At 48.2% G+C, this 15,907-nt stretch overlaps 1 pseudogene; it reads right to left on the minus strand.

Moving 5' to 3' along the window:
• Positions 1–674: 674 nt before the first annotated feature.
• On the minus strand, positions 675–14,600 carry LOC137437654 (SWI/SNF-related matrix-associated actin-dependent regulator of chromatin subfamily A member 5-like; annotated as a pseudogene).
• Positions 14,601–15,907: the final 1,307 nt, after the last annotated feature.

A 15,907-nucleotide genomic window follows, 5' to 3' on the forward strand; every position in this document is an offset into this window, starting at 1 on the left:
TAGTCCAACAACTCACATTAAATATTTCTGAAACGTGAAAATATTGATTTCAGAAGAACCAGCAGAAGCTAAGCTTTCATGTGGTACCTCACTTGTATGTATTACTGTTATTGGACCGCACAAATTACTGATATAATATTACTGCTATAATGACCATTTTGAGCGTACCTCGAAATATTGAGCCGAAATAACAAGTTCATCCCAACTTATGTCATGTTAACATTCGACTTCATGTTCAGGATACTCGAGACTATCCCACCAGCATAAAAGTTTAACAATATGAATCGGTCTGACAAACGAAAAAACATCTACCGTACATATTTGATCGACTTGACAAATAATCCCCTCTCGATATTTAAAAGTCGTTCGACAAGTGTGCTATCGCTGTCGCGCAAATACGACTACCTGTCCTGAAAACCCCACAAAAGAGCAAGGGGTTATGTGGAAACGCAAATACTCTAAAAATAGTTTTATTGTTAAAAAGGAATAAACACAACATTGAAGGTGAGAGGAAAAGGAAAGCCGCAAGATTCGAAATATAATGCAACAAAACATTTGAAAAACAAAACAAGGACAATGTAATCAACTTTACAATAAAAAGTTGGTCCCATTGAAAGACTTCATTTCGGAAAGTTCAGTCAAAGGTCAAAGGCCTCTTTTACAAAAAAAATAAAAACGAGAAAGAAAAGCTTTTATCTATTATTCAAACCATTACAAACGAGAGCGCTTTTTATTTCCCTGCCAGGGAGGGTAACATTCTCCTGACTGCAAACCCCTATTTTTTAACATCTGGAAAATGTCAAATAACCACTTTGGTCAAAAATGCAAAAATGTGTCAGCCTGGTGGTCAAAATGAACATCACAGGTGCAGCTGGCCTACCAGCCAAGAGTCCGGCCACGCTGCCGAAACGCTACGCTCATCGGCACAAAGGTCAAAAAGAGCAAAAGGTTCAAGTGCCTTAATGGAATTAGAGTTAAAATAATTCGACTGGGAAAGAAAGATTCCTGCAAGTCCTGGGTCACTGCATTGCAGGTGTACTCGGATGTGACAGACCCTCTGCGCATAAATCTATTTATTTATTTAGCGAGAAGTAGGAACAGTGATGACTACGTCAACGATCTGCAGATCGATACAAACGTGAGAAGGAAAGAAGTGGTATTTGTAAAACGCAGGAGATAAGATACAGGAGCGTGACGGGGAGAAGCAGGAGCTCAAAGGGAAACTTCACAGCTTCATTTTCTTCTTTTTCGGCCGGCCATCCGAGCTGTCCAACTTTCGCTTCTGTGCCTGTAATCGCAGAAAGAAATGAAGCACTTTTGGCTCAATTCAGACGAACAATGAGCAGCAACAAAAAATAGAAAATGGAATTTGACGTGAATGCGTCGATGGACATGCCTCCGCCTGCGTTACAGGTCAACCCAGTTACGTTTTATATCAATTAAACTTCACATGACAACTTAAAGGTCACATGAGGGAGAAGTAGAAGAGAGAAAACATCAGATGCTTCAAACTCGAGTTATTATATCTGCAAAATGATTTAAGGTCACATGACCTTTGACCTGTTGAACCCAAAATTCAGTCAGTTCATCTTTTTATCACAGTCCATACTTGTGCCAAGTTGGGTTGAAATCCCTTCTGTGGTTCACAAGTTATTGTGGTGACAAAGATTTTAAATTAAAGGTCACATGACCATAAATAGACCCGATGAACCCAAAATCGGATTGGTTCATCATTGTATGACAGTTCAAACTTATGCCAAGATAATTTGCAATCCTTTCAGTCTATCACAAGTTATTGCGGTTACAAAAATCTCCTACGCATGAACGCACACACAACCAAAAAACGTAATGCCTCCTGCTCCTTCGGCTGCGGAGATATAAAAACGTGAGAAAGTATGGATGTTTCTCCAAAAAATACCAACGTACAACCAGGTGTCTATTACAGGTAAACGGTTTTTAATTAATCCTACTTTGGGTCCTCTCTTCTTCCTTTCAGCTTTCTCTTCCAGATCCAGGTTCTCCTTCTCAATGAGCGATATCAATGTGTTGCAGCGTCTCTGCAATTCCTGAAAACGTAGGTATCCATTGCAATGTTTGTCCCACAACACAAGGACATATCACCACATTTGTCCCACCACACAGATATGTACCCATCACCATGCACATTCAGTGCTCTCCATAAGTGTTGGAACAGTGAAGTCAAATTTGTTATCACTAGTACACCCGCAGACTTCGGGAGGGGCAGGGAAGGTCATTCCTCTTTGGGGTTTATAGATTACAGTTGATCGATGGGCGGATCTCAATAACATCGGGTGTTTGTTCATTTACCAAGTTTCTTGTGAAGAGATCGCCTCGTGGTTTAAGCATTTGAGCAAGCACTCCATTCAAAACCGTAAAGGAACGGCTGGCTTGGCAAGCGCTAGCTAGCTGCTTGGCAAAGGAGCACAACCCGAGCTTCTCCCTTTCAGTTTCGTATGAAACAGCAGGAGCGAGTTTCAAAAGTTGGCCACGAAAAATGCCACGGTCGTGGCAGAAAGGGCCATGTTGTTAACCCAACAACATTTGTGGGCTATATAGAGTACAGTAGATCTTCACTCAGTCCTGTGAGTAAACCTTACTTCAGGGATGTCGGGATTCCTCCAAATTTCTTCATTTAGTGTTATAAAGAGCATTAGCGACTGTTTAAAAAGCCAACCATGCGTGTTTGTGGTGTATTGTGGGAGCTATGCTCGCACGATAAAACCGGACAAAATGAACGACGCCAGGAATGAAGTTTCACTGAGCTATTTATTTTCAGCTCACTCGAAAGAACTCAAAAGCATTGAATCAGCCCATCCAACGGGCGGCAATTTATAAGTAAAGCTCAACACACAAAAGCCACGCCTCTCAGGCGGGGCGTGGTATGAAAATAGGTAAGCCAAGTGTTCGCCCGGGAAAGGCAAATCTGGACACGCCCGGGCGAGTCCGGACAAGTGACCGCTCGCCGGTTGCGTCATCGGCCGGTGCAAGGTAATTGTGTCATGCTTCCGGTAACCGCTACATGCGCCCCCCCAGAATTAATATGCACCGGGAGAGTCAGTTTGAGGGGGGTCTTGATGACCCGGCCGAAACGACCCCTGGCGATTCGTGTGGGGGTGGTAGGTGGCGTGGCGGTGGATGGTCGGGCGGGGGGCTTGGTTGACGTGGGACAGCCCAGTCGTGGAGGAAGGGCCAACCGTGGAGGTTGGTCGAGGTCCAAATGGGCCGGCTTGAGGCGGTCCACGGAGATGCGGTCCGGCTTGCCGCCGATGTCGATGATGAACGACTTGTCGTCCCTCTTCAGGACCCAGAAAGGTCCATCGTACGGCGGCCGGAGCGGTCCCCGGTGTGCGTCGTGCCGGATAAAAACGTACTCCGCAGTGCGAAGTGCTGGGGGGACGTGGGGTTGGGGGCAGCCGTGGTGGGACGTGGGCATGGGGGCAAATCTCCTGGCGGCCTCCTGGAGGACCGACCACGCGCAGTGGCTGGCCATAGACCAGCTTGGCGGTGGAAGCCTGGAGGTCCTCTTTGGGGGCCGTTCGGAGGCCCAATAGGACCCACGGGAGCCTGTCGGACCAATCGTCATCCTGGAGGCTGGCCCTGAGAGCGGCCTTCATCGAGCGGTGGAACCGCTCGCACAAGCCATTGGCTTGGGGGTGGTAGGCCGTGGTGTGGTGTAGCTTGACCCCCAAGGCCTGGGCGACCGCGCCCCAAAGCTCGGAGGCGAATTGCAGGCCTCTGTCGGAGGAGATGTCCGAGGGCGCGCCGAAATGGGCAATCCAGGTGCCAATGAAGGCCTGCGCCACGTCGGCGGATGTCGTTGATGCCAGCGGGACGGCCTCTGGCCACCTGGTGGTCCTGTCCACCATCGTGAGGAGGTGGGTGAAGCCCCGCGAGGAGGGCAGGGGTCCCATCAGGTCCACATTGACGTGGTCGAAGCGCCGTGCGGGCACGTCGAATGGTGCCAACGGGGCCTGGGTGTGCCGGTGGACCTTCGCGCGTTGGCAGGCGACACAGGCGTTGGCCTAGTCGCGGACGTCCTTACAGAGCCCGTGCCGGACGAACTTTGCTGCCAGGAGCTTCTGTGATGCTTTCCGGCCTGGGTGGGAAAGGCCATGGAGGGCTTCAAAAATGTGCCGCTGCCATCCGGTGGGCACGATGGGGCGAGGTTGGCCCAGGGAAACGTCGCACAGGAGAACCGTGCCTGTGTCCTCGAAGGGGACGTCAGCCAACCGCAGGCCTGTGTCCGCTGTCCGGAGGGCTTGCACCGTGGGGTCGGCGGTCTGGTCGGCCGCCATGCGGGCGAAGTCCACACCCAGGTGAACGGCGTTCGCGCCGGACCGGGAGAGGCAATCGGCCACAGCGTTGTCCTTGCCCGCGACGTGCCGGATGTCCGTCGTAAATTCGGACACGGCGGAGAGGTGGCGCTGCTGGCGGGCCGACCACGGCTCCGTAACCTTGGCCATGGCGAAGACCAGGGGTTTGTGGTCCACAAACGCCATGAACGGGCGGCCCTCCAAAAGATGGCGGAAGTGGCAAACAGCCAGGTAAAGGCCGAGGAGCTCACGGTCAAAAGCGCTATACTTGTGCTCGTTAGGGCGAAGCTGCCGGCTGAAGAAGGCCAGCAGTTGCCAAGCCCCGTTCACCCACTGTTCATGCACGGCGCCCACCGCATAGTTGGAAGCGTCCGTGGTGAGGGCGATGGGTGCGTCGAGCACCGGGTGCGCCAGCATGGTCGCGTTGGCGAGGGCCAGCTTAGCGCCCGTGAATGCCGCGTCCATCTCTGTGGTCCAGGCGACGTCGTGCTTGGCCGGCTTGCCCCGGAGGGCTTCGTACAGGGGGCGCATGAGTTGGGCGGCGCGAGGCACGAACCGGTGGTAGAAATTTACCATCCCCAAAAATTCCTGTAGGGACTTGATGGAGTGGGGGCGTGGGAAACTTGTGATTGCCTCCACCTTGGTAGGCAGCGGGACGGCCCCACGCTTCGTGATGCGGTGCCCCAGGAAGTCGATGGCCGTTACGCCAAACTGGCATTTCGCCGGGTTGATGGTGAGGCCATGCTGGCCGAGGCACTCAAAACGCGTGCGCAGGTGGATGAGGTGCTCCGCCCGGGAAGTGCTGGCGACGAGAATGTTGTCCAGGTAAACAAAAAGGAAGGTGAGGTCGCGCAGCACGCTGTGCATCAGCCGCTGGAAGGCCTGGGCCGCGTTCTTAAGGCCGAACGGCATGCAAAGGAACTCGAAGAGGCCAAAAGGTGTAATTACCGCTGTCTTCGGCACGTCGGCCGGCCGGGCGGGTACCTGGTGGTAGCCCCGAATGAGGTCGACCTTGGAAAAGATCACCCGCCCCGCCAAACGGGCGGAAAAGTCCTGTATGTGTGGTATGTGGTACCGGTCGGGGGTGGTGGCGTCGTTGAGGCGGCGGTACTCGCCGCATGGTCACCATCCGCCACCCGGTTTGGGCACGATGTGCAGGGGCGAAGCCCACACACGATTCGAGCGCCGCACAATGCCCAATCGCTCCAGCGCGTGAAATTCCGCCTTCGCCACGGCGAGTTTGGCCGGGTCGAGGCGGCGAGCCCTGGCGTAGACCGGTGTACCTGTGGTTGGGATGTGGTGTTCGACGCCGTGCTTGACGGCGACGGCCGAAAACGTCGGCTGCGTGAGGGCGGGAAACTCGGCGAGTAGGCGGGTGAAATCGTCCACGGCCGGGAGCGCGCAGGCTAGCTTGGTTGGTGCGGAGCCGCTCAATGAGCAAGCGAGCGAGCTGAAGGTCTCCGCGTTGATGAGCCGACGCCATTTGCCATCGACCAAAAGCCCATGCGCGCAAAGAAAATCTGCACCCAGCAAGGCCATGGGCATGTTCGCCGTGATGAAGTCCCACCTGAAGCGCTGGCCCCCGAAGCAGAATGCGACGCTGCGCGAACCGAAGGTGCGGATGGAGGAGCCGTTTGCGGCGACCAAGGCGGGGCCGCATGGCGCGGCCAGTTTGTCCTGCACCGAGGCGGCTATCACGCTCAGCTGAGCGCCGGTGTCGCACAAAAAACGCCGCCCAGACGCTGTGTCCGTGATAAACAGAAGGCTGCCTGAATGGCCGACGCTCATGGCAGGCAGCGAGCGCCGGCCTGGTCGTTTCCCGACCTGCCGAAAGTGCACGGTGGGCGGCACGTTCTGGCCTTCTGCCCGAACCTGGCGTGGTAATAGCACATGGTCCGCTCTGGTGGAGGCTCCGGCGGTCGCGTCGGGTTTGGTTCGGCTGACTCGGCCGGTGGTGGCGCCGGTCGTGGCGCGGGCGTTGCCTCGGTCGGCCCAGGGTTCCAGGCGGCCACTCCGACGTGTCGCCTGGCCGAGAAAGATTTATCGGCCTCCTTGGCCAGGGCGCGAGGGTCCGTGATGGGCGAGTTAGCCAAAGCTAACCGTACCTGCCCGGGTAGCTGCCGGAGGAACAGCTCGCGGAAAAGGAAATCCAGGCTGTGGTTGCCGAATAGAGCCAGCATGTGGTCCATGCGCTCAGATGGACGGGCCTCACCCAGCTCCGGGAGGTCGAGTAGTTGTTGCGTGCGTTCGGTCTCCGTGAGTCCAAACGCACCGAGGAGTAGGCCTTTGAGCGCGCCGTATTTGTCGGTGTTCGGCGGGTTCTGGAGGAAGCTCAGGACCTGGGCCGCGGTGGAGGCATTGAGCGCGGAGACCACGTGGTGGTAGCGCATTGTGTCCTCCGTAATGTTCCGCAGGGCGAATTGAGAATCCGCTTGGGTGAACCAGACGGCTGCGTGCGATTCCCAAAAGCCCGGGAGCTTCAAAGCTACAGATGACTCCATCGCCATGTTTATCACGCCGGGGTCACCAATTGTGGGAGCTATGCTCGCACGATAAAACCGGACAAAATGAACGACGCCAGGAATGAAATTTCACTGAGCTATTTATTTTCAGCTCACTTGAAAGAACTCAAAAGCACTGAATCAGCCCATCTAACGGGCGGCAATTTATAAGTAAAGCTCAACACACAAAAGCCACGCCTCTCAGGCGGGGCGTGGTATGCAAATAGGTAAGCCAAGTGTTCGCCCGGGAAAGGCAAGTCTGGACACGCCCGGGCGAGTCCGGACAAGTGACCGCTCGCCGGTTGCGTCATCGGCCGGTGCAAGGTAATTGTGTCATGCTTCCGGTAACCGCTACAGTATAATATTTTTACTTCCTGTGGAAGCCGTTGCTTCTGCGGAAAGGCTATTATAACTATAAGCTATAGGGGAAGGCGGGGCAAGTTGAGCATTGGGGTAAGTTGAGCCACCACCTCCCAGCCAGTTATGAATGAGTCAGACTTTGTGGTGGCGCCATCTATAGATGCCCCATTGCATAATTCCAAATTCCGCCATATTGTTTTCTAAATTGAAACAGAAACCAGTGTTGCAGAGGGAAAAATCCAATTTTCAGCCATAAAAGTAAAAAGGTGTAAAACAGGTAAGTTCACGTTTCTTCCATATGCAGCATAGATATAATATGGATATCAGATGACAATTGTTAGTCCAGGTATGTCTCCATTCTTGTCATAGACTTTAATACGATGGATGCATAGAATATGTGTGTATGTGGAGACATCTCAGAAAGTTCAGACTGGGGTAAGTTGAACCAGATCCTATGGGGCAAATCGAGCCATGGCTCAACTTGCCCCGTAGGGTCTGGCTCAACTTGCCAACTCATGTTGGTGGAGATAATAATAATTAGCATTTATAATGCGCTTTTCCCCAAAGGCTCAAAGCGCTTACAGAATACCATATTATTACCCCGGTCATTGGATACATTGCGAGCCTGCACCACACTGGGTGTACCATCTCCACTCCCCGGGGAGCATTCCTTGCCGTGCTGCCATTTCAAGCGCTCCGAGCAAAGCTCGGGCAAATGTGCTGGCAAATCAAGATTTGTGCATTACATTACTCGGGTTGATGTACTGAATGGAGAGAGGAATTTCAGTTTGAAGGTGTCTTCCTGCAGAAGGTTGCTGGAAAAGTTGGATCGGACAACCCAGTGTTTGTTCCAAACCCAAAGGATGAAGCAGGATTTGAACTGGAAGACATCGTGCGTAAGCTGCCACAGCATAAGTGCGTTGGCAGTTCTGCCCGTTGTTCTGGACAGCTTGTGTTCAATTGTGACTTGTCAGTTTGGCAGCTTAATTGACTTGATTTCTGACATGTTTTAGTTTTAGTTCCAGATCCAAATGATGAAGCTGGCATTGATGAGCAAGATATTGTGCCTTAATTGCCACAGTCTGACTGTTGGCCTTTCTGGGTGTATTTGGGACACTTTTGTTTTATTGTGACTTAAAACTGTGGCAGCTGTTTTCAACTCAATCCAGCTGCCACAGTGAATTAAAACCATGAACACAAGGTACATGTAAATATTTCGTTCAGTGTTGTAACAAGTACATTAAATATTTTTCAGGCAGACCAATTTTTGTACTTCAGTTATCTTTATTTGGGGCAATGATGAACTATTTGGGATACTTTTTGTTTAATTGTGACTTGAAACTGTGACAGGTGGATTGAGTTGACTTTTCTTACCACAGTTGACAATCTTGTTTTTCTATGAGAGTGACTCAATTTGTTCGTAACTGATGACTATAACCATGAACACAAGGTAATCATTTCGTTCAGTGTTGTAGAACTTTACAACATTAAATATTTTTCTGGCAAAACAATGGTTTTCTACTTTAGTTATCTTTATTTGGGGCAATGATCAACTTACCCCTATGTGGTACAACTCACCCCAGAGGTTGGATCAACTTACCCCTCCGGTGGGCAAGTTGAGCCATTTGGCCTCCGTTTTTTCAAAGGTCACAGTGACTTTCAGTGTGGGGATAGAAAGTAAGAACTAGCTTCAAAATGTTTCCCAAGGATTAAATTAGAAGGCAAGATACTCATTTGTGCAAGATCATCAGTAAGTTCAGTCCTAACATTCCAAGAACAAAAACTGGCTCAACTTGCCCCGCTTTCCCCTATTTATACACACTAGGGCATTGCCCGTACTATATCTATATCTAAAATTATATCCCCCCCCTCTATTTACATGAAATGGTTTGGTCCAAAGCGAACGGCTTGCGAGTACGGTGACAATCCCCCCCCTCTATTTACATGCAATGGTTTGGTCCAAAGCGAACGGCTTCCGGAGTTTGGTAAAGAAATCGCCATCGCGTGCACAAACGCGCAGGAAAGCGAATGAATCGCAAATTCGGTTTTATTAGTTTTAAAACATAGTTTAACGCCAACATAGTTTGCAAACGTGAAATAAATGAATACGCTCTCAAATGTGCCATCCGAGGCAGAGTGTGTCCTCCACGTTCGGCACACGCGATCGTTCGCTGCTCTCTGATTGGTTGAATCGTTTTTTGGACATAGCTCGGTAAGTAATTGTCCGATTAATATGAAACCTTGAAAAGGCACATCCTCGGGTCCCCAGCAATATACCTGGCAAGTTAAAAGTATATCGGACCCGTGGTTGTCGAGAAACAGCGGTCACAGACAAACAGACGTACAAACGTACAGACGTACAGAGATTACTGGAATTATAATCACTGCAGGAAAAACGCCTTGGGGAAGTGGGACATTATTAGTATTAATATTGTTTTGTAATAACATTAACAATATGTGATTATCATTAATTTTGTTATTAAAAGCGTCTTTGGAAAAACGTCACGATAAATCTTCTTTGGAAATATGCCACGATAAAGCTAATTTAACATTTATATACACCTCAACGTGCAACCCCATTGACAGCAATGGCGGGCAAACTTGCTCGGGGGGGGGGGGGAAACCTCCTTGGGGAGGGGGGGCAAATGAATGCGCTACAACCTTCATTGTGTAACCCTCCGTCATCCTGACAGGTTTGGTTGAGATTGGATAAGTAACGACAGAATGTATTGGCGACAAAAATTCATCACAGACACAAATGGCGTATTTTAGTATGATTACTATATCCTCATCAGATTTGGATTTGAGATCAAAAGATGAATATGAGGTAAAAGTACAAAAGGTTAGCTTTTATTTCTTGGTACTTCTGTAAATATATATGTTTTACCTTTGTAGAACAATTGCACTTTTTATGTTCTGTACGCCCATTTTGAGTAAGCATGCCGTCATTTTGAGTTCCGCACCCCCATTTTAAATAAGCATACCCCCATTTTGAGTAATCCTTTTCAGTACTACTTGTCATCACCGGGCCCCGTGCGGTGCCGGGCGATGACATCATGCAGTGAGCGCCTGGAGATGGAATAGCAAAGGAGCGGTGTACAACAAGTGAATAAATCAAAACAAAAAGTTTTGCACATTTCCACGCATTCCGAAATCCAGGAAGGCGGGAAACGTACCATTGCAGTGCAGGATTTGAGAAACCAGTCAAACTTGAATTGCGGAGCGTTGCGCACACACTGCAGCAGCTCGTCGTAGACGCTCTCCCGGTCGAAACCCATCTTGAGCAGCATGCAGATGAGGAAACAATCCTCTTCTTCAGTGTAGTTCTTCCCCTTGTTGGTACCATAGGCAATGCACAGTTGGTGGAAGGGTGCCTTGTAGCGAGCAATCTGGCGACAGGCCAGAGTTTTGTTCGGATCCATCCAATCAAATTGGCATGTGCATAATCAATGAAAAACAGAAAACAGAACCATGACAACAAAGTACACAATCAGATTTTAGAATCTCGAAGAAAATGCACCGAGGGAAGAAAGAAAGATTAAAATGAGACGACACAAAACAGGATGTTTTAACCGTGGCAGTTCTTGTTGCGAGCGCCCCACACCTTCGCATCCAACGCTTTCTTGATGCCGATGCGACGCTGGATCCGAGCCTCTCCACGCTCAATCTGGGACATGATCTTCTCGATGTCCTGCAGCTCATTGGAGTGATCCCAGAACACCGCTATGGTGAGAAATAAAAGTGAAGTTCCACAGATTAATGAGAGCAGCAATGTGGGTAAATATATTCAATACGGAGGTCAACGTAATGGGATTGTTGTGAAGAGCATTTGACTCGGAGAAAGATAACTGGAACATTTCATCAACTAGGGAGTTCATAGAACACCTTTCGCCATGTCGTCTTGAGAAAGAAGGACATGGGAAAGAGACCGATTTTTACCAAAGGAAAGAAACCGATCACTCCCTGCTGACAACAGACCGAGCTCACTTACATCAGTCTCTATAAATCTTTCAGCACATAATTTTCCATAATATTATGGCTCGTATAGAAAGACATAAAAACCTGAAAACATATCAGCATGGCTTTTTGAAAGCCCACTTTTGTGAGACACATCTTGTGAACACTGTGGAGGAGATGGGTTTTTTTTTGTTTTACATAGCCAAGGCTGGTGTTTGAGCTAGTACTAGTATACTGAATAGACCAGGATACAACAGGACAAAAGGAACAGCAGAGAAAGGGGGAAAACACCAACAGCAGAGACAAAGGCCAAGACAGAGGGAAAAAGACAAACAAGACAGAAGGAAAATTAGGGACAGGAGAGGATGCAAGGGGTGGACAAGGTGGATACAGAAGGGAACTCTCATGAGGGAAAACTGGAAATTTGGAAGAAGGGGTTGGGTGGGGTGGAAGCTTAACGAGAGTAGTAGAGGTCAGGTTTTGAATTGGGATGATCTGACATGGTGGCGAACAGCTGTCTTGACGACCTGGAGGGAAGAATGAGATTGAAGAGGATATGGAAGTTGGTTGCACAGGTGGGAAATAAAAGAAACAAATGAGTGATGTGAACAGTGATCCTCGATTCAGGCAGTTTCACCAGAAGGGGAAGGTGGTGGACCATATGAACACCTGGGAGGGGTGGTCGATGAGAAAGGAGGCAGAGGAAGACAGAGACCACCGACCTGTCTGTGATGGCAAAATGATAGGCCCATAAACTCAGCTTCATTGCAGGAGAGTCCAATAATCTTGAAGACCTTGGTTCACTGACGATTGCCTTTTGTACCGATCCATTCATGGGCAGGAATATCAAGTACAGTTGCAGAAATATCCAGACACATTGAGGGATTTGTCCCACAGATGGCAAATGACTTTCCACCTGTCAAAGTGCCACACAATGCATGCAACAAGATGCGGACAACCTTGGGATTAAACATACTGCATGTTGAGGGTAAACTTTACATCTATTCAGCAGAGCCATTATCTTGGTGTCAACCTGTCAAGCAACATGACAGGTAATCATCATGTGAACCATGTTGTAAATGTTGCAAACAAAATCCTGGGATTCGGAAGGAGAAGCCTACCCAAATGGGAAGCAAACGTTGACATAGCTGCAAACAAGGCATTGGTACATCCCAAACCTGAGCCTACAGATTTGGGATCCTACCTTGAAAATAAACTGGATATATGTGCAGCATGGTTTGTCTCTAATGACTATGCCAGATATTCCAGTATTACGTCAATGTTGAGCTCCTTGAAGTGACCTTCAATGCAACATCGACGACGGCCAAGTAGGCTCATACTGTTCTTCAAGGCAGTACACCATGAAGTTACTATTGATATTCCACCATACGTCAACCAAGCAATCCGCTCCAGGAGAGGAAACACCAACTGCTTTGTGCCTCTCCAGTGTCGCACTTAAGGCATACCTTAATTGTTACATACCGCATACCACAAGAGACTGGAATAACCTCCCACCAGAAACAAAAACAAAAAAAACACCTCGCAGCAATTTGAAATACAACTAAATTGATATATGTTGGAAAATTACATGCCCAGACCAGGAATCGAACCTAGGCTCTCGGAAAAACCATACCAGTGCTCTGCCATCTGAGCTATCTGGACGACCCTGACTGAGCATGCAATTTTCCCACACATATGATTGTCACTCTTTCCGGAAATGCTTCCGGGGCACTCGCTGCCAACCATATGAGCACCAATGGCCTGAACACGGGGCAGCGAGCACTGAGCGTTCCACATAGTCTGTCAGTCTGTCCGTCCGTCACGCAAGGAACAGTTTTCCGGACTTTTTTTCTAAACTCTTAATGCTAATGATTTCAAACTTGGTACATGGTTTCCTCATGATAAGTTACAGATCAAGTTCGAACTTCACGACGTTTAGATCATTTTTGACAAAGTTATGGCACTTTGAACTTGTGGTAATTTCCCCAACAGTTTTCCGGACGACAGACTGCCGGTAGGGGACATGTATTTCAGCGCAATACTCAGAATGCTTGTTGTCTGTGTCCTTTATGACGTCTGTAAAAACAGGACATTTCCTGTTTGGAATGATTTTCAATTCTGTTTGACTGCCAGACAGACAAGAGTAAAAAAAAAATTATCACTCCTCTCTTCACTTGCGCGATTGGGACGAATTCGGAGCAAAAGAACTGCGAAACCACAGATTAGTTTCCGATTCATGTTCAAAATAAAACATTCAATTGAAATAAGTAGTTCCTCGATCAATAAACTGACGTTTGTGGACAGACAGACGAAGGGGACCAATTACTTAACCTCGCTTTTCGAGTACGCGGGGTAAAAACAAAGACGACGGTCGAATGAGAGTAGATCACAGTATAAAAAGAACAATGCGTCAGGCAATGAGACATCCTAACTCGAATACTCGATGACCTCCTCTGGAGCTTTTTCCTTCGACCTCCTGTGCGATGTTATCTATGTCGTCCCGGCCCCACTTCTCGTTCGCTTTTATGAACTGATTGAAGTCACGCTTGTTCCAGCTCGTGAAACCCTGTCAAGAAAAGGTGCCGTGTTTATTAAAATTGATTTCATTCCACTCATCATATTGAAAAGGTCAATGGAGCCTTCGCCAATTCCCTTCTGGTTTTGGATAAAGAAATCACACAAATTGACCCCATGCTTCCTCTTTGGTGGAAATCTGCGAAACAACAGGAAAGGATCATGAAAAAGGGAAACCTGCAAGAGGAGTTTCTCCTTTTCCTCCATCTCGTCCTCTGGTAACGGCTCAGCCGATTCGATCTTGCTCTGCTACTCCTTCTGAGCGTACGCCGAGTTTGGCAGATCCGAGTTCCGCGGAACCTTTGCAGGAAATCAAAAAAATAAAGAGAATGAACAAGAGAACTCCTGTAAACTGGTATGCAACAAAGGACACACATAAAACAATGTGAAATTTGGTTTAGTTCATAGATCAAAGGCACAAGGTTCACTTTGTATCCAATGGTCTTTCTGTAGTGGAGGATCTCCTTCTCCAGAATCTCTAACAGCCGAGGGGGGAAGAACTGGAAGTCCTGAATGTTTGGTTGTCTTGGGGGTCGTGGAGCCTGGGAGAACAAGAAACGACCTTAAATCTGTTTCATTAGCATTTAAAGATGTTTACGTTGAGGGAAGTTGTAACCTTTTGCATTCAAATTGTGAATTTGAGGGGTTTTAGGCAGAACCTAAAATTCGGCAAAAACCAATAATCATGCACGATTGATGAAACAAAGCACTAATCATACAACTGCTCCACAAAACATCTGACAAGACGTCATTTCCGCATTTCAAACCTTGGGGGCTTTCGGCTCAGTGACCCGCAGGGCATCTCGGAAGTAGGCATCGACGGCGTAGTTTGCTTTCCTTTCGCGCTTTGGAGGTTCGATCCACTCCGTCATGTTCGTCTACAAATATTTCACCTGGAAGTCCTTGGTGTCCTTGCGTTTTATACCTATCCTGCCTCCCCCCAGGCCCTCTCCCTCCCACACATCTCCCGAAGTCCCTGCTCTCAAATGTTGTGTTTGTGTGCTTCCTCCCCTTCTCTCCTCATCTTGTCGACCGCTCCCCTTTTTATATACTTTGTGTGCTTGTTTGTTTGATTTGTTTGTTTGATAAATGTTAGCTCTTTCACGAGCCTCGACTCTGTATACAAAAAAAAAAAAAAAAAAAAAAAAAAAAAAAAATTCAAATCCATCAATAATTCCACAGTTTTGTTTGAAAGTGTTCAGAGGAAAGGTCAGCCTGGCAAGAGGTGACCTCGTGATTATTACAGTCATGGCCAAACATATTGGCACCCATGCACTTTTTTCAAATAACACAATTTTCTCTAAAAATAAATTGAAATTGACAAAAGTATTTGGTCTCCACAATAATTTATTTCACTGTTAATATTACAGAACCTTTGTTTTTGATTCAGAACTTAATATATCCTTTTAAATCAGAAAAGAAAAATAAATGGCATTGACAAAATTATTGACACCCTAGATTTAATATTTCGGAGCACACACAGCCTTTGGACAAAATAACTGCAGTAAAGCGCTTCCTATAGCCATGAATGAGCTTCCGACACCTCTCTATTAGCAGTTTGGCCTACTTTTGTGCAAACTGCTCCAGTTCTCCCAGAATTGAAGGGTGCCTTATCCCAACTGCTGTTTTCAGATCTCCCCACAGGTGTTCAATGGGATTTAGACCTGGACTCATTGCTGGCCACTTCAGAACAGTCCAGCGTTTTGTCTTGAACCATTTCTGGGTGATTTTTAAAGTGTGTTTGGGGTCATTGTCCTGCTGCAAGACCCATGACCTTCGACGGAGACCCAGCTTTCTGACACTGGGTCGAACAATGCGCCGCTCCAAAATGCCATCGTTATCTCCTGATTTCATGATGCCATGCACACATTCAAGGCACCCAGTGCCAGAGGCAGCACAGCAACCCCAAAACATCACTGAACCTCCTCCACGTTTGACTGCAGGGAAGATGTTCTTTTCTTTGAAGGCTTCAATTTGTTTTCTGTAAACATTGAGATGATGTGCTGCACCAAAAAGCTCTAATTTGGTCTCATCTGTCCACAGGACATTCTCCCAGAAGGATTTTGGCTTGTTCAGGTGTGTTTTGGAAAATTCTAGTCAGGCTTTCTTACGTCTCTCTCAGCAGTGGGGTCGTCCTGGATCTCCTACCATAGAACCCCCTTTCATTGAGTTGGTGACGCA

The sequence above is a fragment of the Myxine glutinosa genome, chromosome 12, assembly GCF_964187855.1.
Source record: "Myxine glutinosa chromosome 12, kmMyxGlut1.1, whole genome shotgun sequence".
NCBI lineage: Eukaryota > Metazoa > Chordata > Myxini > Myxiniformes > Myxinidae > Myxine > Myxine glutinosa.